The sequence below is a fragment of the Balaenoptera physalus genome, assembly GCF_965194825.1.
Source record: "Balaenoptera physalus genome assembly, chromosome: 2".
Taxonomy (NCBI): Eukaryota; Metazoa; Chordata; class Mammalia; order Artiodactyla; family Balaenopteridae; genus Balaenoptera; species Balaenoptera physalus.
Genome location: NC_138883.1, coordinates 133038930 through 133064566, shown reverse-complemented (window position 1 = coordinate 133064566; position 25637 = coordinate 133038930). Strand labels below are relative to the sequence as shown.

Below are 25637 nucleotides of genomic sequence, written 5' to 3'. Positions count from 1 at the left end.
TCTCTCCTGATCTGAGAGCCTGTCCTGTGGACCAGGCTGGTAAATAAAAAAGTGAAATTGGCCTGGAGTCATATGTTAGGGAATAGTGGCAACTTGGAAGGAACCCTGTATAATGGGGGCAGCTGCTCCTGGGCCCCAGCTAATTGTCACCAGCTGTGGCCCAAATGGTCCCACATCTTTAGATTTTTCAAAAGAATCCAGAAATCCATATTGTTGTGTGAAGTTGAAGTTTCTCAGTTTCTAAAGGTTAGACAAGGACTGGCCAAATTTAGCCTGTAGGCCACCTCTGCTCTGCTTCCTAGTTGGTGCACAAGTGGTCAATCCATCTAGTTATTGGGGAGAAGATATGCCACACATTTTTTAAATTAACAAAGTATTTTTATTCCACTATTTCACAAACATTTAATGGAAATATATTATGTGCTAAGAACTACATGCTGGGCACTGGGAAAGCAAAAAGAAAGTAACACCTAGTATCTGCCATCAAGGAACTGACAATCTAGCTTTCATGTATATGAACTATGAAGGACTTGGGGTTTAAAATCTTAAGAGGAAAAGCAATCTAACATTGGGGCTCAATCTATCACATTCCTTTTTTGTACATAGCTCCTTTGTTATCCTTCAGGTAAGTTAGTTTGTCACTATGTTCTGCTTTGAAGCTCTCTTTTAATTTCAGGACTACTCCCATGAATAGTAAAGTCTACGTCACGCACATTCCCATTAAAACCCCCAACAGCAATTGGAAGGGAAAATTCCATTTGTACCTTGACAGTTTATCTCCATCAAATCAACTTTACAGATTTCTTAGTTTGGTGCTATTAACTAGACTCTTGCATGATTTGAATCTAGCTATTCTATGCTGCTGTAGTTTTTACGAGAGCTGATCAGCAAATGCTTTATGTATTAATCCCTCTGGAAAATCACCTTAATAACTTTTTTAACTTCTGGGGGGTAATTATAGAAGTCCCAAGACACAAATGAAAGTGTTTGGGTCCAGCCATTAGAATATTCAGTTTAGCACTTGAAAAATGATGCACCTAATTGCTTTACAGAAGAAAATCAGATCAAAGTTAAGATTTTTTCTTCTTAAACTCTGTAATTATTTCTCAGACTCCTACTTGAAATGCCTTAAAGTACTTCCATTGAAATGTATATGGACTTTTTCCTCTCTTTCTTTTAAATATGTCTTGACTTTGCTGGGTCGCTTTTCATTGCCCTCTTTGATGGCACGACCTGAAAGGAAAGTCCTCAAACATCACCATCACTTGCATGGTATAGAAACAGACAAAACAGGTGGGGCGCGGGGCTAAGAGCCAGGCATTGCACCAATTTAAAAACAGCATTTGATACAGACTGCAGCTCAAAAACAGGCAATTACGGGTGGTCTCATTTCCTTCTTTGCGTAGAATTCCCAGTCAACCCTTCGCATACAGATCCCCTTCCCATTCTCTTTTTCCCAGACCATCCCCATAGCAAGCTCATGTACGGCTTCTCAGGGAGCATTGAATCATGGGTAACATGCTCTGACTGCTGTGGGTACTGGACGTTGGGGCACATCTGACCCTTCTCATTTGCTTAACACAGCAGGCAATTTTTACAAGGTCACTGACTTTCTTAGTTGAAGCTACTTTGCTGATTCATCGCCAAACCCATTATTTGACAGATGAAGGATAAGAGACTGAGAGAAAGGAGGTGACTTGCCTGGGGTCACACAGCTGGCCACAGTGACTTCCGTCTAGTGCTCTCCCTGCTGCCACTCATGGCCATGGTACTGTACAAACCTCGTCTCAAACAGAATTTTACTTAGGCTTCACAATAAAAACTAATGTATGATAAAAGCACAGATGGGCTCCTGCTTTGCGCCAAGAGCCTGCCCATCGCCAGAGACTCAACAATGAATGGGAAGCAGCTTAATCCTGATTCAATCACCTGCTGATGATTCGTCCCCCCTGAATTGATGCACAGAGCGATCATTGACTGAACACTGCCTAGACTGTAAAAGGAGGAACCTTAGAACTTTCTTCCCAACTTTTGTTTTACAGAGGAGGAAACTGAGGCCCCCAAAAACCTTAAGAGCTAATTCACACCAGAGGCAGGGCTAGAACCCATGATGCTGATCACTGAGCCATGTTCTCTTCACTTCCATGCATCCATCTAATTCCGAATGCAACCTAACTTGGGGGCCCAACCTATCACATGGATCACAGATATCTCCTTTGTTATCCTTCAGGTAAGTTAGTTTGTCAAGTGCTCTGCTTTGAAGCTCCTTTTTTTTTTTTTTTTAATTAATTATTTATCTATTTATGGCTGTGTTGGGTCTTCGTTTCTGTGCAAGGGCTTTCTCTAGTTGCGGCAAGCGGGGGCCACTCTTCATCGCGGTGCGCGGGCCTCTCACTATCGCGGCCTCTCTTGTTGCGGAGCACAGGCTCCAGACGCACAGGCTCAGTAATTGTGGCTCACGGGCCTAGTTGCTCCGCGGCATGTGGGATCTTCCCAGACCAGGGCTCGAACCCCTGTCCCCTGCATTGGCAGGCAGATTCTCAACCACTGCACCACCAGGGAAGCCCCAAAGCTCCTTTTTAATTTGAGAACTAGTCCCATGAATACTAAAGTTCATGTAAGGTACATTCCATCAAAATCCCCAACAATTGGACAGTGGTTCCTGGGACCCAGAGTTTAGCATGCAGTGACTGGCACAGTACACATGGGTCCCAAGGGGCAGAGATTGGGGACATCTCAGTAAAGAGGGGCAGATCATGAATAGAGCCTCCATTCCCAGCTAGGGGCTCTTGGGTTCTGCCAAGCTCTGGGCTTAAACGTGAAAACTGGACAGTACACAAAACAGCATGTACCCATAGCTCTGACATATTCAAGACAAACCCAGAGAAGTGGAGTGATAAGCCAATGTCCACCGAGACCCTGGGGTTAGTGTTTGTACCTTTACCAGACTAATGGGCTTTTTAGGCTTCCCATAGATATATTTAAAATAGTAGCTGCAGTTTATATATATTTTCAATGACCTTGTAAATCAACAGTATTCAGTAATCTTAGCTGAAACTATAAATGGCTGCTGGACCCATTAAAGAAGAAGTAAGTTAGATCTTCTATTTTTTTAAATATGGTCTTCCAGGAAGCTGCCTCTGGACATAAGTACAGAAAATTAACACAATAAGTAAAGCATTATAGAACAGCTATTAACAGATTACACTAATAAAAACCAAATGGGGGCCTTAATGCTGCCCCTCTGGGAGAGAAGGACAGATAAAATAAACAACAGGAAAAGAATATGGAGTAAAGGAAATTGATTTTAAACAATAATAATACAGAAACCTCCCACCACGTTAAAAAAAATAAAAAAATCAGATCTCTAGCTTCACTTTGGGAAAGATAGAAAGAAATTTTCACTCTGCCTTGGTAAGACTTAAGTTTGATACTAATAAGCGTGTTCTCCAGGCTAACAAATTGGAAAAATGAAGACGTGCTGACAAGGAAGTTCTTAAATGCCAGGCACATGGCCACAAGGACTATTTACTGTAATATCAAAATGAGGAGCCCTTCCGGTCCCCTTCAGCAGAAGAGGAAATCTAAACATTTGGAGCTCATGGTCCGTCACGGTAGGACGAAAAGTCGGTTCCAATGATACTTGGCATTCACAGCAAAGGCCACACCACACAGAGGAGAAGAAAGAGGAATAAGTACACAGCACCCATGTGTACTGTGCCAGTCACTGCATGCTAAACTCTGGGTCCCATCTCCTTGGGAGGTGGTCAGGGGGATGTGTAGTTTAAGAACTGCACACACACACACACCCCCGCCCCAGGTACAGCAGTGCCTGTTGGCTAAATCCTAAAATCCTTGAGTGTGCTCGGGGTTAACTCTATGTAGAAATTTATAGTAGAGAAGGGTCTCTTCTTTCCATTTTGTTACCTATAACATGGCCCATATCCCTACCTTCAAACCTAGCCGGAAGCTAACAGTTCGTCTTTGTAAGTGCCTGCAAGTTGCCAAGTGTCCTCCAATATGCCTTACACATGTTGTCTCTCATTCCTGTATTACGCTTGCAAGGCAGGTAATGATCCACAATCAGAGTTGAAGAAATGAAGGGTCAGGGTGATCCAGAGACTAGTTCCATTTCCCATCTTGTAGACACTCACCCTTCTTCCTTCCCATAGGTAACCCCGGCAGGATCCCTAAGTGTCGCTGTTACTCTTTTCCTCACTCTGTCTTCACATATTGTTCTAACCAGCTGAACCCATGGAGCCAATCCTTTTTTGCATGGCATTTGCAAAATCCCAGGTTATTTTTACTTTTCACTGGCAAAAAGTCAGCAAATTCAAATGAAATGATAATTTCTATGTGAGAAAAATAGTTTAGCATTTTCTTAAAATGCAAACTTAAAAAAAAAAGTCTTACACAAGACTCTAACTTTTAATTTGGCAGAAAATAGTCTGGTGGTTTCGTGGGATACACTAAGTAAAACAATAGTGGTTTAAATGTGTTGGTCTGAGAATTGAAGGTGAGCTTTACCACAGTGAAATGTGGGTGTTTAGACTAGAAAAGAAGCGTCGGTAGGTAAGTGATGGGGTTGTCTGTATGGAGATAGACCACTCTCCATTAAAAGGGGAAGACTTGTTCAATACTGGACAGAGAGGGGCTGGGAGGTATACAAGGGAACCAGTGAACAGAAGGTTCAGGAAGGGAGGTTGAAATTTGAAGCCTTGAACACATTCTAAAAGCTGCAGCCCTTCAAAAATGCATTGTATTCAGGCCACCACACGTGGTAGTAAAATATTGGAGTCATTCCAAATAAAGAATATTTTAAATAATGTGGAAGTTTACTCTTTGGTAATAAGACAGGGAAAAAAATGAAGAAATTATATAATTTGAAGGAAAGGGACAAAATTATCATTATCTGCAGATGATAAGATTTAATTAGATGGCTCAAAAGAATCCACTGGCAAACTCTTTGAATAAGAAACCAGTAAAGTGGGACAATAGAAAATAAAAAAGCAAAAATACAAAATAAAAATCACTTCCCTCAGAAAACAGTTATAAGATTTAATAGAGAAACTGTATTCACAATAGCAATGAATAAATTTGACACCATGCACATTGAAAAATACATGAAGAAACTACAACTTTAATAGGAGTTCACGTGAAAAAATAAATGAGAAGGCATGCTTTCCTTCTAAATGAGAAAACTCAGTATTAAAGACCTCAAATCCTCACACATTAATGTATCAATTGTCTTCTCTTACATTTTGAACTTGATGAGTTCTTATGGGATAACAAATAAGGAGGCATAACCCAGAAAACTAATTGTAATGAGAAAAAAAAAAAACTTGCATTACTGGATATAATATAAGCATATTCTTAAATTGTGATAATAAAAATGGAGGGTTTTGGCAAAAAAAGTGATGAAGACAGAAAGATAATGAATAAAATTTTAAAATAGAGAAATAGGCCCAATAACATACAACATTTAGATCAGTGAGGAAATAGATTCTTACCACACAGACCAAATACGTGACAGATTTAAATCTTTTAAAAAGAGCCACAAAAGCACTAGTAGAAAATATAGGTTAATATTTCTCTGACCCTGAGATGTGCCTTTCTGAACATAAAAGTAGAGGAAGAAAAGTAGAAGCCTTTCTGAACATAAAAGTAGAGGAAGAAAGACTAAATGAAAATAGGCATGTATTTCAATTCATAAACATATACATTAAAAATCCATTAACAATTAAAAATCAAGTGACAAAATGAAGAAATGCTTGCAATGGGCAATAGTGAAAGGGTTAACAAATTTAATATGCAAAGAACTTTTACAACTTTATATGCAAAGAACTACCACAATTGAAAAACTTAATAGAACTTCTACAACTTTAAATAAATAGAAATTAAAATAACAGACAAATAACGTACACACAAAACAAGACAGCCAAGAAACATGAAGAAGTTAGCATCACAAATAACCAAGGAAATACGAATCACAGTAGGTTCTAAGTTTCTTATTTTAGTTTGGAAAGAATTAATGATGGTTTGTGAATTCTGTATTCTCATTCACTGCAGGTGGGAATATAAACTGGCGTAAATACTTTGGAGGGCAACTCTGCAAATTTTAGCCCCAAAAAGCCTTTGACCCAGGAATTTCGCTCACAGTAATTTCCAGAGGGAACAGAGATCCACGCAAACATTTTCAAAAGGCAAAAAGTTACAAAGTTACACGAATATCTAACTAGAGGTCAAATGAATTATGATACCTTCAAATAAGGAAATATGATGCCAACATAAAAATCATGTTTTATAATAGTTTTAACAACATGAGCAAATATATATAAGGATTTGTCAGATGAGAAAACCAGATTCCAACATAGTGGATGACAGCAGGGCGTCAGTCTTACTTTTCCAGCATACAAATATATGCATGTAAAAAAGGAGAGGAAAAAGATGAGAAAATGTATATCAACACGTTGACAATGATTATACACAAGCGGTGGGACTAGAGGCAATTTGTATTGACTTCTTTGTGCTTTTCCATAATTTCCAAATACTCTGCGATGAACGTGTATTATTTCTGCAATCAAGAAAAACATTGTTTCATGTTTGTTTTAAACCCTAGCTGGCTGGAAGCGTGGAAGTGTGAGGTAGGCTGCCTGGAGAGGATGCTGCAGAAGTATAAAGGGAACTTCTCAACTCCGTGAGTCTATGCCTTTACCTTATCCTGGTGTTTTTTTTGTTTGGTTTTTTTTGCTCTTTTTTGTCAGTTCTCGGAAAGTTTGCAGCTTCCAACACCATTTTACATGCTCCTGCTGTGAGTGACAGAGCAGTGTCCCAACAATACTTAATGTATTTTGGGTCAGGGGCCCGTGGGTCAGCAAGGTTATTAATAAACATCGCCTCTTGTTCTAATTTGGGTCCCTTCTCTCCTTCTTGTCTCTCCTCCTGCCCTGCTTTTCCTTTCACATCTCTTTCTGTCTGACCCTTTTCCCCTTCTCCCTGATCTCAAAGATTCGGCCTTCATTTTAGCTCGACTTCTGGCACTTTTACCGTAACACTTTTCTGATGTATTTGTTGGTCCTGTTAAGTGTTCATAGGGAATTTCATTTTTGAGGAAAGATTACGTGTCCTAAATCGATTTGACATGGGCTGATATGATTCTCTGATCTGACATGCCTGGGAGATGGGGGGATAAGTCAAATTGAGGCAAATGTGGATGAGCAGGGGAAGGACCTTGTTTTTGAAAAATAATTTTTGTTAAACAATATTCACCAACCACAGAATTAGCCAGATTTAAGAGGCCACTACTACGATCAGCTCTACACAAAAGGAAGAGAGCTGGAAGGCAGAAGGCAGCTTAATTTTATTATTATTTTTTTTCTATTATCTTTGATGAGACAAAAAGAATTTAAAGAATTTATCATGTATATTTGGATGTATGTACACCCATTTTATTTTCCGTTTTAGAGCTTGATTTATGACCTCAGCGTATATTTAGAGTAAATCTTGTTGTATTTTTGCTGATTTTATTACACAAATAGAAGTGGCTGCATGGTCATCACGACTACCAAATTTTTACACACCAGTTCTTCAAAGCCCCTGAATTTGGTACAAATTCTATTTTTGTTTTTACTTTCAACATTTTCTAACTGCAACTTCAAACCAGACAAGATTCCTTTGTCAACTGAAAAAAGTCAATTCCTACACACACACAAATTTGCAGGTACTCTTTCCAAATTTATTAAACTTCAGTTGTTATTTTCTTCTAATAAACATAATATCGCATCTCCCATCAGAGTTCAGAGTTAAATGTGCCAATGGGAGTTACTTAACAATGATAGAGCAAAATTTTTTACCAGAAAACATATAAAAAGAAATGTATGATTCTTTACTGAATTACTCATACTTTTCAAATTTACGTATTGCACTTTTTCCTTTTCAAGAATGCCTTCTTTTTAAAATGTGACCTACACTACCCTTTTTAGAATGAATGGAAGTCTTTTAGAATGATATAATTTTTTAACACATTATTAACATGATTAATTCTACTCTAAACTAGGGTCCTCATATTGAAAAAACTGAAGGAAAAAAAAAATGAAGAAATGGCAAGGAAGCTAAATTTATCCAGAAGGAAGATAGTTTTCTATACCTAAACTTATTATCATGAAACATACTAGTTTTGTTGCATTACCAGAATTGCACCTGAGTTTGGTCTTTCACAAACTAAGACAATCTATGTGAACTTTGAATGAATTATGCATTCCGCTTCTTAATATGGTCACCCTTCACCACTGTACATTAACAGTCAGACAGGCAGGGATCCTGAACTCAGTTCAAATCACCATTGGAAGTAGCCATTAATCAGACTTGAATAAATGTCTAATTTGGTTCCTTGCTTACTCTTCAGTTTTTGATTTTCCTTTTGAATAGATTATTCTTATCTGTTCTTTAACAACTATCAAAGGATGAGAATAGCTTTAAATGTGCTCTGTTACATGTGTGGCCATTTGTCACACACGGGATAATATTTATTTTCTTTAAACGCAGTATTTTTCTTAATAGACCTAGGTTTGCATGAGCAGTAACTTATTAGACTGTCTTGGGGAAGAAGAGAGGAAAAAGAAGAAGGAGGAGGAAGATTTTCTTGAGTGCCTACTATGTACCGTACAGTATGACATGTGCAGCCATCCATTCGATGGAGCTTTTATGTTGTGCTAAGTGTTTCACACATCTTTTCTGGTATTGTCTGCACAGCATGACAGTGAAGAAGAAATTGTTAACCTCAGTATACAGATGAGAAAATTGGGGCCTAGAGATGTTAAGCAACATGTCTAAGACACACAATTAGTGTGACATGAAGCATGGATTGGCACCCAGGCCCTGCTCGCCAAACTATGGCACTTTCAGTGATTATGAATAGACTTCATTGTCTGCAGTGGCAAGGGCTCAGAGTACAGATAGATTAAACCCTGGAGTTTATTGTAGGCTGGGCTTGAGGTCAATGACACCTGATCACTTATAAGGTATGACTTGGGGTTGTCTGAAAAGCCAAGAAAGACCTCCCAAAGAATTACATTAGTTAACATGGCAAAAACATTATGAAAGGACTAAAAAGAAATTCTCATATTAGTATGAAATATATATATTATAACACCCATGACACCATCTGACTCAGACTAGTGGCTTTCAAGAGGTGGGCATCTATGTGCCCTTGTTGTATGTATTTTAAATATTCTCTATTTAAAGAGGGTCACTGGTTCCAAGCCGTTCCTCGAAATTTTGATAAATAAATGTTCTGAGGATCATCTATGTATGGGGAATTTTTCCCTCACATAATCAGGTTGGATGCAAAGCACAGTTTTATGCCCTGTAACAGGCCATTTTTTTTTTTTTTTCATGATCTCTCTGTTTCGGCTGCTTCCAAGTCCCAGGCTGGGATCCGCAGGCTGTGGGATGAGGGTGGTGTGGCAGGTGTCAGGCTACAGTTCTTCATGCTCTAGGGATAAGATTTCTTATGAAAACGGGCAGCTTTTTTGTTCTTCCTCAGCCTTTTTAACACACAGCCACATCTCTGTTTGCTGCGCCTGCTGTGGTTGTGTCTGTACTGAGCTAAATTTATGCTGCTGACAACTCGCATTGAAGTGCGTCGGTAGCACAGAGTCAGTGGGAGTTGTGTGTATACAAGCGCGGGCAGCCCTTGGCCCGCTGAGTGTAATAGCATCTCTGCCTTGGGAGATTATGGGTATGATATGGGTGATGCGTAATGGATGGGGCAGTCTGTGTACAAATTTCCAATGACTTGCTACACCCCTTTAGGATGGTGGCTGTCAAAAGTGTTAGCACTTTACACACACAACAACCACGGATCCTATTACCGGTGGGCCCTGCGCTCACAGACCGGCTCCTCCTCCACCTTCCAGTAGGTAATTGCTGCAGGGGTACCTATTGAACATATACAAAGGAGAAAACACGGGTGGATTTTCTTCTTTGAGCTCCACTGTATTAATAGAGGAGGAAAATACGGAACGTGTTTGAATGAGCCTGGACGGAAGTTCAAAGGGAATTCCATGTAAAAGATATCTCTGAAAGATTTAAATTAGCAACCCGAGGAGAACTTGATTTCACATACAGAAACTGAACCAAGGGGGGCATTATGTTGCTATGCACTTAAATCAAGACCTACCCTGATGTCAGCGCTTCATTTGGGGTGTTAATGGAAAGGTACAGAGATGCGGAAACTTCCACGCTGTGGATGATGTTTAAAACATTTAAATTCTTTATCATGTCTTTTTGCATGAGTCTGCCGATGGCTGGGGAATCTACAAAAGTTTAAACATGAAGATCTGACTAAGGAACACTAGCATTCTTGGGTTAAGAGACTTTTCATGCTAAAAATAGACAGCGTCACCTCTCAGATTGGGGCAGGCAAACTAAGCTGTATCCTTGCTCTTTTTCTGAGCTGAGACTAAACTTCATTGTGTGATTTTTCTGGTCTTCCAAGCTAAACTGAGACATAACAGATTAGCATCAATAAAGACACTGGTGACCATGACGATCATTCCTAGAAAAATTAGGGGCAAAATAACCACCCTGATGATGGCCTGAGATTGAATGTGGACAACCTCTTTTTTTATAATAGTATTGAAAATCTGTTAGCATTGGAAATCATAGCATTGATTATATTATCTGTCTGCATCTAGTGTCTAGAACACTATGGAAACTCACTCATCCATATACTCAATTTACTAGCCCTAAATATATTCCAGGCACAGTGCTAGTCTCTGGAGACACAGATACAAATGAGAGACTGTCCTTGTCCTTAGGGACCCTGTCTTGATTTATTTTCATTGTATAATAAATAGTGTATGCTATGTACCTGTCACTAGTCTAAGTGCTTTACATATATTAACTCATTTAATCATCAAAACAACCATAGGTATAGTTATATTATTATCCCCCATTTTACAGATGAGGATACTGAGGTAGTAAATCAGCAGGCCCAAGGCCACACACCTGGTATGTCAGTGGACCCAGGATTTAAATCCAGGCAAATCTAGTTCCCAGAGACCTTCTGTTAATGGCTGCTTAGGAACTAATTAAAGAAATAAAGCTTTAACTATTTTCAGCATAACTACTAGTGACATCAAAGAGCCTAGAAACCCCAGAAACCCTGGCTTCTGCAGTATTCAGATCAATGATTGGGCAAAACTGTAAGAGACATGCTAATGCAATTTGTAAAGGAACAAAAGATGAGAGAGATAGACTCTAAAAGCCACCAAAAGCCAAAACAAAATGCAGTTTAATGGGGATAAACATGAGACATTCTTAAATGCAATAAATCCCCCATACAAGCCCTAGATGACTGAAGTCTGACTCCACAGTATGGGGGCTCCTTCCTGACTAGGGCTCTGATTAAAGTCACATGACATGATAGATAGCACTGGTCATGAGACTTCTGAATATTTTATTTTTTTCTGGATGCTTCTTAAGAGACTCTGGCAAACTAAGGCCAACTCAGGAAGACAAAACTTCTGAGTCCATGTCATATGGGGCACTGGGGAATTTAGCCAATAAAACAAAAGCAGTGGCTTGAAGGGATGGGGGAGAATGAAAGTTACCTTCAAGGGTTTGAAAGTCTGTCATATGGTGTAGGGATGCAGTGGTTCAACTGTATTGCTTCTGAGGACAGACTCCAACTCTGTAGAAAGATGCTCCAGGGACACGGTTTTGGTTCCCATAGAAGGAACAAAACTTTCTAAAAACAAAGGTCCCAATAGTGGTAGCCTGGGGGAAAGGGAACCCTATCCCTCCCATCTGTCTTAGGTGGTTGGCCAGGGCTAACTGGCAACCTTCACCCAGACCTTCACATATTTACATTACCTGTCTTGAATTTACAACTCTTGAAAATGCTGAATCGGTGTCTGCCTGACCATCTGCCCATTTCCAGACCTCTGGCTTCAGTGGGAAGTTGGACCAGTGTCTTCCAAGCTTCCTTCCAAGGGAACCGTTCATGACTTCTTGATTCCATTATGGAGCCTTGAATTCCACAATGTTTTAGAAACCGGTTATCCCTGTTGTATAGATGAAGAAATATCAGAGGGCTTAGTAAACAGCAGAATTAGAGGCAGATAACATCTCCCCCTCACACATAGATTCCTGCTCACACTTGAATAACTACTTCTACACAACCAACCTTAGCATTGTTACAGAGCAACTTAGCCCTAACCTTATTCTAGAAAATTGGTCTGGTCCCCAGTGGCCACTGTATCATTTAGCTGAGAGCTTACTATCATTTCTAAGTTAATTTGTGAGTTAATTGTAAATGTCAGGAAGCTCTGACACTGCCAAAAATGGTAAATTATTGAGATAGACCAGGGTCAGAAGAATCCAAAATTGAATAAATTTGGTTGTTGATCAGTTTTTATCAAAAAAGTATATTGACATCCAAGGGGACTGGAATGCCCTCAAATATGAGTTGCCTCAGAAGACAGCCCCTCCATGAAGTGGACCCTGGATTACGGGGTAAAAAATGTTTTCCAAAACAAAACAAAATAGTTTCCGATCCTAAGATTCCCATAATACTCCACAATCACAATGCCAATCACGTTTTCATCTAAATGACTATCTAACCTATAGAACTTTAAAAAGAGCTCAGTCTCTGCCTCTGGATACATCCAGTTTGATGGTCTAAATGTGGTATTGAAAGTGGTTAAATTCTAAACCTCTGAACACGTGCATTACGGCTATTGGTAAAATAATGACTCGTCTTTTCCACACCACTGGGTTTGGCAGGTCTGTGCTTCAGGAATAGATATGCCTCCCATTCTTCTTGCCTTCTGACCTCTGTGGTTCCTTTCTCCCCCGGCAAGGTCAAGCCCTTAACATCAGGATTATGTTGAAAGAAAGACGAATATTTTCCCCAAACTTCTGGAATTATCAGCGTTACATAAAGTGGGGGCTGGCCTCCTTAGTAAAGGGAGAAAACGAAATCTCATTCCCAAATGATTCTGACCCGTATTGGCCTCCAAGTTTTGGCCAAATGATGCCTCTTTTTTGCCCACGTGGCTGTATTTACCATAATCTGTGTCTCTCCATTCTCAGCAGTACAGTCCTCAGGGTAATGATGCCACTAACTCCCATTTGTTACTGATTAATCCACAGCATATTGGAAAACGGAGTTAAAGTGGAATGCAATGGTAATTAAGCAAAAGATGTCAGAGAGCCTTTACTTTTAACTTCTTTTGCAAAAATCATTTTTGAGGAATGGCAAACTGAAAAACCACATCCTGACACAGCATCCACAGCCCCTTCCCTGAGTGAGAAAATGCACGCTTTCCTTGCAGAGGATCTGTGTTAAACATCTTACCTGGAAGACAACATTCAGTTCCCCATTCACTGACATTTTAAGGCAAGTAACAACAGGGTTTTTCTAGCTGCTTTTCTCTACCCTAAGACACACAGGTCAAAAGAGAAGGCAATGTTAGGCTGAAATTTCCGTAATTTACAATCTCCAGCTTGTGGGCCAGAGCCAAAGGGCTCTTGGCTACAAAGTGTAAACAGAGCATTGTTGCCTCTTAATCTGGGTAATTGGTCCCAAATGCTGTTGCCACTTTTCAGATCAGATGCTTTACATACTTTTTAAAGAACCTGGAACTTTTCTCCTTTGGCAGGGAAAAGTTTGGAGCGTTAACTCAGTCTTTTCATCAGCACTAAGACGCCTATAAACAGCCGTGTGATTTCATTTGGGGGCCTGTAAACACAGGAGACTGGGGGCCCGCTTGGAGAGTTCCAGTTCATGTTTGAATGTTCATCCATCTATCGTTTGCTCCCCCATCCAAGCCAACTTCAGAGTGTTTACTTAACATACACAGCTTCTGCAAGAGCTGAGCAGACAGGCCACCTCCTAGAGGGTGCCCCCAGTTATCAGAAGCCAGGTTATGTCCCATTCCAGCCGAACGTGTTCTTATCAGTACATGCCTCAAGGGTGATGCACCGCAGTGAATTTGGCCTAAAACCAGTTGTTCTGTGACATCATCTTCTGGGAGAAGTCCTGGGGATGCCGTGGGAGAGAAGACAGTGTGTGGTGTTCTGGGAGGAGACGAGGCTTGGGATGATGCAGGGGGTCCACAGGCTGCATGACCCTGGGCAGGTAACAACAACCTCCCTGAGCCTCGGTTTTCATATCTGCAAAATGGAGCTAATAATATAAACTTCACAAACTCATCATGAGAATTAAATGAGAAAGTGAATATAAAGGTTATGGGGACATTCCACATACCATTATGATGTAAAGCAATTTTAAAGCCATATGGCTTAAAAAATACTTTACATCATAATAGTACATATATTAATAATAGTATAGTATATATATATATATTACTATCATATAGTAATATATGTAATAGTATATGTATTATATATATATATATATATATATGCCTATCTTTCTGCTTCAACCTACACAAGGCAGGGAACATATTTTTGTTTTCCTGTGAAATCTCTGACTTAGGCTTCAGTATTCCAAGAAAATATAGCTTTCATTACTGCTCTTGCAAGAAAATGACAAAATCTAACTGAGTTCCCTTAATTTGTTTTTCTCTTAGACCTTCCTCTTTACCTATTTCCAATCTCCCTGGTGACATTTGTAGGCCTTCATTTTTCTTCTAAATATTTCTAGAGTGCTATTGAGTTCTATATTAACTATTGCTTCTCCAAGTTTTCCTTATTTAGTTCTTTTGATCTTTCCTCCCAAGTCAATCTCTCACCCTGTCATTTTTGTACTTTTTTTCTTTGAATTCCAGTCCATTTATCTCTATCTCTTTGGCATTAAGGTAGTCTACATATGTAGCATTCCAAGTAGACACTCAGCAAAGACTTCAGGGAGATTTGGGACTTCGACTCCCTTCCTACTTCTGGGTTAAGAAGATTAGACAAGAATGAGCTTTCTCGACCTTGGTTTCTGCCATTACATTTACTTCTGTTCTTAGCAGTTAAAAATGGGAAAATACTTCTCCTATGTATAGTCTGTAGCAGTTTGTTTTCCAAACAACATTGCAATTATATTTTCTCTAGGGAGGCAGTATAGCATTGTGCTTAAGTACAGAGATTCCAGAACCAGACATCCTGGGGTTCAAATCCCTTTTAGGAGCAGTGTAACCTTGGGCAAGTTATGTAATTTCCCTGTGCCTAGTCTTTCTTATCTGCAAAATGGAGATAATTGTGTTTGTTTGGTACTGTTATGGTCAACTAAGTTGAGTTAATACATGCAAAGTACTTAAAATTGTGCCTGGTTACAGTAAGCACTCAAGAAATGTTGGTTACCGACATTTCATTTAGATTCTCCTTTTTTAAAAAATTGTATGCATATTTGACTGTCAGTTTCCCCTCTGGTCTCTCATATGTGGTCACATTTCCACATATATCATTGAAAATGGGCTTCAGATACTGTTCTTCCCTACTTCAGAATGTTACAGGAAATACGAAGTAAAACAGGACAAAACAGCAATTCCCAAAACATCTAGCTCTCTTCCCCAGCCCATCATCTCTTCATCATTAGCTAAAGTGGGATGAAAGTTTTATTATGAACCCAAAACACAACTGTAGTTTACCCAAAGTGAGTGAATCTGGGTTAGCTTTAGGAAAACCTGGTTTGAATTTTAGGTGAACCTCCTTTTTACTCTCAAATGCCAAAAGAGGATTTACAGTTTCAGGTGGATACCAAATGAAATTTGGTAAGTTCATCTGAGTTTTACTTGGGGTTTGTCATTTGAATGAACTCAAATTTCATGCAGCCTTAATCCTTATATTTATGGTTTTCCTGCCATTTTCACCTCAGTTGATAAAAAACATTTTTAAATAAAAATTGAGACATGCTGTTCAATATTTCAGCAAATTGCAATATTTTAGAGCATATACATTTCTTTGTCTCAATATATAACTATGAGGAAAATACAGTTTTGGTAATATATGCTTTAATGAGTCATGCTATTTTTGCAAATATTCTCCTTTACTTCATACTGTGTTTATTAGCCACAAAATTCCAAGTTGACCAGACAATAATTAACAAGATTATCTATTTCTGTCAACATTTAAAGATCTGCAGCTGCATCAATTTTTAATCCCTGGCTCAGGTAAACCATGATTTTAAAATCAAATTTGTATTATATAAGCTTTCTCCATTTTTACATTTCTTACCCCCAGAAGTCAGAAGCCCAGACTTTAGCTAATTTCCTCAAATTATATGCTAGAGGTTTGAGGAGATTTAAGGATAGATCTTTTATGTCAAAATGATAGGTTCACAGTTTGTGACTGATGATCTTGGACATATAAATGATATATGCCCATTAAATAAAGAGGCCTTTGGGATGAGAAGATTAGGCAAAAGTGAGTTTAGGGAAATTTCCAAATCCTACATTTGCAGAGATATGAGCAACATGCTTACAGTTTCTGTTTTATTATAAGGCAAAATAATCTTAAATAACTTATATATTGAGACTAATATATCAATGAGATTAAAAAGATTATTTGCCTAGAAGTGCATTTTTCACTCCAATAGTTAAGTAGAAGCTTTGCAGTTACATTACTTTGAATACCTACTTTTTAAATGGAACTAAACAAAGTTACTCTGGGATTTAAAAAAAAAAAAATTTCTCTTAAGAAATGTGCATTAGATAAAATTTCTCCCAAATACTACTGATACTTTTTCATAAGTTAACCACACTTTATATTATTTAAAAAATTAAAACCTGAAAACACACACAAAAAAAGTCACACTTTTTTTCTTCTAATCTGTAGTCCCCAAATGACTGGTAATAAAAATAAACTTTACAACATCTTTGAGAATACCAAAGAACCCCAGTCAAGATTATTTTGGCTAGAAAAGAAAGCAATTTTGATATTCAAAAATTTGGCCTTCGGACATATATACACTACCAAATGTAAAATAGATAGCTAGTGGGAAGCAGCCACATAGCACAGGGAGATCAGCTTGGTGCTTTGTGACCACCTAGAGGGGTGGGATAGGGAGGGTGGAGGGAGGGAGACACAAGAGGGAAGAGATATGGGTATGTATGTATATGTATAACTGATTCACTTTGTTATAACACAAAAACTAACACACCATTGTAGAGCAATTATACTCCAATAAAGATGTTTAAAAAAAAAACAAAAAACAAATGTGGCCTTCCTTAGTCAATTCCCAAAAGGGAAAAAATCAGCTAATCTTAGAAAGGTGGTAAATTTAAGTGATTCTGTAATCCAAGTTAGTCCTCAATCATGTTTTGAAATATGATGAAACGGTAAGGACTGGGAAAAGACATAGAAAGTTCCAAAAGTAACTCCAAATAGAAACACCAAGCATTTCTTTAAGAGGCTTTCGGTTTCTAAATTAGAGGATGAATAGCGTCTAACTGGAAAATAGCAGCAAGTTTGTGCTAGCGTGCCCGCTTCATGGTATTCATGGCAACCAAAAAAAAAAAGAAAAAAAGAAAAATACTCTTAACGTATTCTATTACCGGATCATTTAAATCAGCATGAAACATATTTTTGTCGGTCACGTATTCCAGGTATCACCCTAGACAGCAAGTCAGCTAAATATGGACACATCCATACACAGGTTCTAAGACTCATACAACAAACAACTGGGCATGCACGCACTCTGGCATACGCATGCGCACACACAAACATATACATCCGAAACCTGCCCAGGCTTCCCTCTGGGTCCTTGAAAACTCTGGCATATTGTAAACCCAGGAAAGAATTTTAATCTACATGGTTTGAAAATAGGAGGCTTTTAAATATGCTGCATACAATTTGTGATGGTCATCTCTAAAATGCTGCTCCATTATCCTTTTCCATTTGGAATGAATGAGGCTAATTAATTTCAGGCCATACTTGATGAGGTCAGCACCATACGAGGGGTGCGTGCTAGACATTGCTAATCTCTTTCAGCTGAGAGTGATGAATTAAAGATGAAGCATGCCTTTGCAGGCCTAATTTAGAATGTATATCAAAAAACCTACAGCCAATAATACTATACCCTACAACAAAGGAAAACTGGTTCACTCAAACTCCCTGAGTTGTGTTGATTTTAAAGACATTTTCAGTCCTCTTTGGATTCCATCTGTGGATGGGTGAACCATATCAAGAAAATCAAGCCATCTCTCACACGTAGCCATGTGGACAAAAAGTGGGATTAAAGGAAAGAAAGAAAACAGAAACAAAATACAACAATCAGGGTTTGATCCCTTGTGTATTAAAATTCCACCTACACATTAGACTTTATTTTTTTTTCCAGAGCTACCAGACTGACAAAGATCCCAAATTAGCAATACCTGTATTCAAGCAATGACCACCCAGCTTTGCTGGGACATTTCAAAGCAACATGCTAAATGAGGCAGCCTGTTGTTTTTAAAGCAGGTATCTTAATGAAGCTTATTAGGTTTTTCCATGTCTCTATTTTGAAAGCCAATAGAGATTGACCAGGTAGATAATGTGATACCTTTTATAAAGCCAAGAAAGAAATTGTAATACAGATGCCTCCAGGCCAAAATGTTCTTATGAAGTTAATGCTAAGCCAACTTCCGAGTTGTGAAAATGGAGGTACTCGCTGATCTAAACTCTAAAGAGAAGAAGGAATTAGTCTAAATTTCTCAAAGATAACTACTCCAAGTCCCTAAGGGTGGCAAGAAAGGTGGTTCAGCCCAGAGACTAGAGAATACACCTTGCAAAAAGTATTTCAACATACCTAGCAAGAGAAAGCCTGACATTCTAATGAGTGGGCATTTCCAACTGGTGGCCACAATAACTCCTGCCTCTGTATCTCGGTAGCCTTCACTAGAAAAAAGCTGCTTCGAATTAGGTCCAATCTACATGCTGAATCAATCTTTCATCCCTTTGATTGCTTCTGAAAATATTTATATTTCTTAATAATGCACATTTTGTCTTGCAACTTCTGATTAAACCCAGACGGGGTTTCCCAAAGCAGCCAACGTATGGAAGGGTGATTTGGGACAGGAAAAGGGAGATAAAAAACACAGGTTTTTCCCATTGGGGAACCATTAGAGAATATAAATCTAGCAATTTTGGTTATGTAAGCATAAGAGGAGGGTTGTAATAAATACAGATTGGAATATTACAGTGACCTAATGGAGATTACAGAATATTTTTATTATTGTGTGATTCTTCATTGCAGCTTAAACTCTTCGGCTGGTTAGCTTAACAGATTTTATGAAAAATTATTGTGGGAGAGATTTAGGAAGATTTCATATTACAACCAATAATAACCCACACAAATTATCATATCAAAATAATTAAAGCAGCAAAATAGTTATAATAGGGACACGACGAGATCATCTAAACTTTTTTTTTTTTTTTTTGATGAATAAGGAGCATAGTTTGGAAGATATTGTGGGAGGGAGGGTGGATTCCTGGTTTTGGGGCCAAGAGAAAAGGGGTCTAATTTCAACCCTGTCACCAATCAGCTGGGAGAACTTACAGAAGTCACCCAACCTCTCCAGACCTCAGGTTTTTCTTCTTGCTTTCATCTGGGAAATAAGGGAGGTAAAGTTCTCCTTGTAAGTTTTAAATTCTATGGTTTTGTAAAGAACTATCCTTGTCCTTAAGCATTCCGTGCTCTCTGAAAGCAGAGAGGAAGAAAAGAGACTTCATCCAATGCTGAGTGTCCCCAGTGCCAGTCTCTGAGAGATGGCAGTCACAACTTCTCAAAGTACCTCATTTGTCACTTGTCCCTGCTCGCCTTCTCAGACATGGCTGTCATTTTTCTGTTCCTTACTTCTTCTCTCTTAGAGACCATGACAGAAGGAAGTACCCAAAAGCAATGCCCATAGTTTCATTTGACCCAACCACCCCATTTTAGAGATGAAGAAAATAAAGGCCAAAGAAGTGGAGGTCACATACTTAGTAACTGGTAAAGCTAGAATTTAAATCCAGGTCTATTTCCAAACCAGGATCTATTCTGCTATGACACACTGCCTCAGAGTGTGAGGGATTTTTATATTCCACAGATAAGTGGGTTTCTTGCGACCACTCAATGCAGTTGAAGACTCCTTGCAATTGGAAACGGGAACATAGGATAGGGAAGTGGCTTTGAATGTAGACTTCCTGGATTTGAATAACATGTCACCAACTTACTAGCAATGTGAGTTTCAGGCAAGTCCCTAACCTCCATAAGCCTTGGTTTGCTTTTTATTTTTCTCTTGGATAATGGAAAATAACACCAATATCTACCTCAGAGTTGTATAAGAGATTAAATAAAATACATGTGTATGTTTACCATAGTTCTGGTATATAGTCAATGTTGGCTGATGTTAATATCACCGTCCTTTTCTTCTTCATTTACATAGTGAAAAACCCTGAAAGGATCCTAGGAGACCTAGGTATGAATTCTGACTGTGCTCCTATTTGTTCCATGGCCTCAGATAAGTCTCTGAGCCTCAGTTTACTCATCAGCAAAATGGGAATTTAAAATATCAACATTGCAGGATTTTGGTAAAAAACCAAATGAGTTATGCATGTGAGAATAACTTTCCTAAATAGGTAGAGTCCTATAAAAATACAAGGGTTGATGGTTTTATTAAACATTATTATTCCTAGGTCAGAAAGCCTCTGGATGCTTAGAACTGGTTAACAGATGACAAAAGAGATAATGCCACTGATGACAAAAGAGATAATGCCACAAATAAATCACCTTAGAAATGAGATACATGCAACACCATGTAATCATAAAAGAATAAATGCATTTCCTCAGTTATCACTGTTATCCATTTAATCCTATTCTACTGTTCTCTACCTAAACTTGCAATTCTCTCATAATTTTATCTTACCAGGGAATTAGAAGATGATTAGGTTGCAGGGACAGGGTTTAGAACAGGAAAACAGCACTCTCTTCTTTGCCTTCCAAGTAATTAGAGAAAGAAATATCTCAAAGTAAAGAAAACACACTTTATGAAATATTCAATGACAGCTTCCAAGAAGCCTTCATACCTTGTTAAAATACTGTCAGACTTTGCCATTGACCAGCTGTCCATTGCACGTGAACTTAAAAATATATACATTATTGAGATACAATTTTGTTTAAGCTAAAGAAGCATCATGGGACGGGAATTGTTTTCTGAGTAGGATTAGTAAAGAGTCGGGGCCTAAAGGTGTATGTCTATTTTAAAAAGAAATTTTCTGATTGCAGATAACTTCTCAATTTGATTTAGTGTCGAACGATAGTGATGGGGTTGATAAGTGAGCATTCATCGGTAATTCATCTTGTGCTGGTAGAAATTTACAGCAAAGCAGTGCTTTCCCAACAGTGACAAGCCCTATTAATCTTCTTCAGACACATTTCAATAGGTGTTCCCATCTGTGGCCAGCATCTAAACATTCTGGCATCACTGGCGACTTGAAGACACCTTCATTTCAAGATACACTCGTGAAAATGTGATACTAGATTGTACTCTATTTTTTAACCTAATTCTCTCTCCTCATTCAATTAGCCTTTCTTGCCTAGATTTTCTGCTCATGTGTAACATCATTTCCCAGGGAGAGCTCTCAAAGATTTGGTTTCTCAGAGATGCACAATCTCCCCCAAGGTTAACAACTAACAACTTTTTTACAAATTAAAATTGCATAGATTCCAGTTCTGGCAGTCACTGGCCTCAGATTGCATACGTCCTTAGAAAGTAGAACCTGCTCAAAAACAGCATTGAGAAGCCTAAGGAAAAGAGGAAGGCTAGAAAATCCATTGTGTTCATATTCAGAATGCAATTTATTATCCTGAACTATGATGCTTAATTTCAGTGCAGGGGAATGCTGGGAAAAGGAGAAGCAATTAGGAAAACTGAAAAAAAAAATGAAACAGCAGCCAAGTGTTCAAAACAGCCACATGTACTCAACATAGTCAGTCTATAAGATAAAACCCCTCTCTTGTTCCTTTGCATCTGCTGGAGGACCTCCAGTTAAGAAAGAAATACAATAATCACTTTAGGGATAGCTTATTTCACTTAAATTGCCTTTATCTACAAGCAACATGCTCTATCTGGCTGCAAGGTTAGTCTAGGTGAAAAATCTGGAGGGGGTGTTTGATTTTGGATTGCACCTAAGTGCTTTTTTGTGCCATTTCATCCTTATAATGGATTTGGTCTTGCAAGGAAAGTGGATTTGAACAGCATTTTTCTTGTGCACTTTAGAAATCATTCAAAAGAGAAAACTGGCTTACATATTCTTAGTTTGGAAAGGTTAGATCTACCTGCATAATGAATGGATATTTTTAACTTTATTGAACTTTTTTGTTTGCATGTGATCTGACATGTATGTGTGTTACTAGTATGGGTGTATGTATGTATGTATATATGCATATGTATGTGTGTGTGTGTGTGTGTGTGTGTGTGTGTATATATATATATATATATATGTAATAAAGATATTCATTCTCAGAAAGATCTCCCGCCCTCACACAAATTATTTTTCACAATAATCATCTGAGTTTGTTATAGATCTCAAAAACCTTATTGTAGGTGGCAAGTTTAAATGTGCCATATTAATAACTTGTTACCCAAGACAAATTAAGTCCTTATATGTCAAAAGCACTTGGCACTGTATTATCTACAAGACAAGTATTTATTGAATAAATGTTGAGTCCAATTTCATTTTAATGTGACTGACTGTATGTTTCAGCCTCTTAGACAGAGATAAAAACACTCAGACCCATAACTGTGTTGCAACATTACACCTAACTTGTCTATTTCTATTATTGTCTCCTAACTTAGAATATGGAAAGAAGGCTTTTTTTTTGGTTTTTTGGTTTTTTGGTTTTTTTGGTTGTTGTTCTGAAGAGCAAGGGGAGAGATAGAAAAACTGCTGGCATTCAGCCTAAAGAGAAATCATTGAAACAAATTAATCCTATGCCGTTTAAATTGACGTGGTAATCCATCATCAGAGAAGGCAAACTCTGAAAGCAATCTAGAATCTGCCCTGCTCTCTCACTAGCCCTGGAGGCACAAAGATGGATAGTAAAGGAAAGGGGGGGATCATAAAAGTTAGGGATGCCTTAGAAAATAATAAAATTGGTTATATCAGCTCTCACTGTCCCGCCTCTGAAAACCTTCTTTGGAAAGGAGAGGTTAACGTTCAACAGTTGTTTTCCAAACTTTACCTCGAAGTGGTAGGTCATCTGCAGTTGAGCTCAGAGAATCTGCCTCCTTCTTGAGGCTGCCAGCCTACGGACTAGAGTCTAACCACTGCAGGACCCACAGTTACACAGAAACTTCCCTAAAGTGGCAAGGGTGGGGGTTAGGATTGGGGTTTCTTTGGGGTTTTGCTGTTGTTTTGTTTTTTGGTGGCCAAGAGTGGGAGGGAATCTTTTCTTCTCTTTTCTCCTATAATTATCTTGTTTTGCACCCAATGAAAAAGCATGTTATTGTAATTTTTAAAGTAAAACTTCTGTAACATCCCTAAAAACGGAGGCAAGCCATCATGCCCTGTCACTTATCTGTGTTTTTTTATTCTGGAGGCTTATTTTTCAAATTTTCTTCACTTCAAAAAGCCTGTGATATGTTGTTAAAACTTGCTCAAAATTCAAAAATTATACAAAACTCAAGTGTCCCATCTTGGTAGATAGTTAAGATGAAAAAAGCCTTGTAAAGGGCTCCATTGTAAAAACAATGATTCTGTATTTCCAACACACTGAAGCCTAAGGTTTTTGTTTTTGCTTTTGTTTTCCTCTTTAGCTTGTGTATGTAATGATGTTTTCTTTTTTGTTATTGGGTTTTTTTGGGGGGGTAATGCAGAACCTCACCTCTTTACTATCGTCTGGACATAGAAATTTGAACACAGAAGTGAATATTATTTTCCAATTTAATAATGCATTAAGCTATAAAGGCAAGACAATTTGAAAATATTTTTTAATCTCAAAATCTGCTAACAATAGACAGTGTGTGAAGACAAAAACCCAGATACCTTAATGCCAAAGGCAAGAAGGCAGAAGGACACGAATGTAAACCATACCCAATATCTGCCCTATTTAAATTTATCTAGGATAGAGTTTCTTCTAGTTTATTAAGAAAACTTTACATGTTCCTGAAACTTCAGAGTAAACATCACACCTTTTCTCTATAATTAGAATTTTATTCACTTTTTTTTAAAAAGGATGAATAATTCTTGCATATGGACTAATGCTTTTTTAAAGTATTTAAGCATAAAAGACAAATTAGAGGCATTTCCCTGCTAAACAAGAAGAGAACAAAAGACTCTTATACAAAATATTCATCCACAGCCATGCCAGTTGCAATTTTACAAGTTGTTCGGAAAGAATAGATTCAGGTGTTTGTAAGTGTGTTTGTTTATAATGGAACCTGGGAAATTTAAATAGTAGCTCTTCAATAACTGAACATTCAATTGCACTTTCTGAGAAAGATCTGATGCCTTTGAATTTGTTTTCAATGTATAAACAATGTAGACTTCAACACAATATATATGATTTTAAAAGCTATTAAATTAATCAAAATCATATGAAAAAAGTCAATGTGTAACTAAGCATAATTCTTGAAGACTATAAGGAAAAACATTGTTTAATATTTTTTAAACCCCATCCCCCCTCGCTTAAATTTCACTTCTTTCTATTTGGATGGCAATATGGCAACAAAGTATATGCAAAATAAAAATTTCCACCATAACTTTTGGAGTCAGTAAATACATTATTAACATGCATTCTGCAAGAAATAGGGTTGCCTAAATTTTTAACTTCTCCCTGACATGTGATGTAATGTGGTCCTGTCAATAAATACCCAATGTGACATTTATCACTGAAGTCAATATTTTCTTCCTTTTACATTTTCACTTTTGCTTTAAACTATTTTAAGTGATATCATCTCAGTCAATTTACCTCAGTCAAGCACACTGTAATCCCTTTGATAAGGTTGATTAATTTATTATAAATTGTAATGTAGGGATAAGAAAGGTAACTTTCTGTGTCCTGTATTCAAAAAAAAAAATCAGTGTAAATTTTATTTAAACATTATACTTTGTAAAGCCTCAAGTTGATACTTCCTATGGTCAAAAAAACTGAATATTATGTTAGCCTCCTCTCACTTTTGCACAGAAGTCCTTTATTTTTAATGTGTCCGTTCAACATTTCAAGAAACCATCCATTTAAGAAGAGAAGTGCAGTTGATAGTTAATTAATTAATTATGTTTTCTAAATTCATACATTATGCTTTTCTATTATGGCAGTATATCTGTCTTTGTCCATTTACTTACTTCTCTAATTATACGCTTTATATTGAAACTGGGGTTTTTCAGCCTTCTAAAAACCAATAGAATGGAAATTAGCCCTTATTTTCTCCTTCTGAAATTCACCTTGAGTTTGTGGCTAAAGAAAATTAAACAAGATAAATCCCCTTTGTTGTTCTGTTTGTATTTTCTTTAAGTACACTGATGCAGCTAATTAACAATATAAAGTTATCTGGATATTTGCCTTACTAACACCTTCACATTTAAATGACTGGCACTTGAAACCATTTGATTAATGCCTTTTTTGACAAACCAAAAATGAACTGTCATTTTAAAGATTTCATTACCAGTCTCCTAAGAGAAAAAAATACAGAATCAGACAACCTTTCCTCACTCTGTCCACT

General features: G+C 37.8%; 1 protein-coding gene across 8 annotated transcripts in view; it reads right to left on the bottom strand.

Moving 5' to 3' along the window:
* LOC309654474 (uncharacterized protein) overlaps positions 1–25637 on the bottom strand; it is a gene marked incomplete at its 5' end in the record, with an annotated part of 46710 nt that overhangs the window by 9482 nt on the left and 11591 nt on the right. For 3 of the 8 annotated variants that reach the window (XR_014260271.1, XR_014260272.1, XM_082448483.1), the window contains one exon: positions 11878–12068. The exons of 1 other annotated variant lie outside the window; for it this stretch is intronic. Of the gene's footprint in view, positions 1–5638; positions 6575–9478; positions 9494–9924; positions 9940–11615; positions 11753–11877; positions 12069–25637 lie in introns of those variants that run through there. 4 more of the 8 variants (XR_014260270.1, XR_014260275.1, XR_014260273.1 and 1 more) reach the window with 4 other exon arrangements.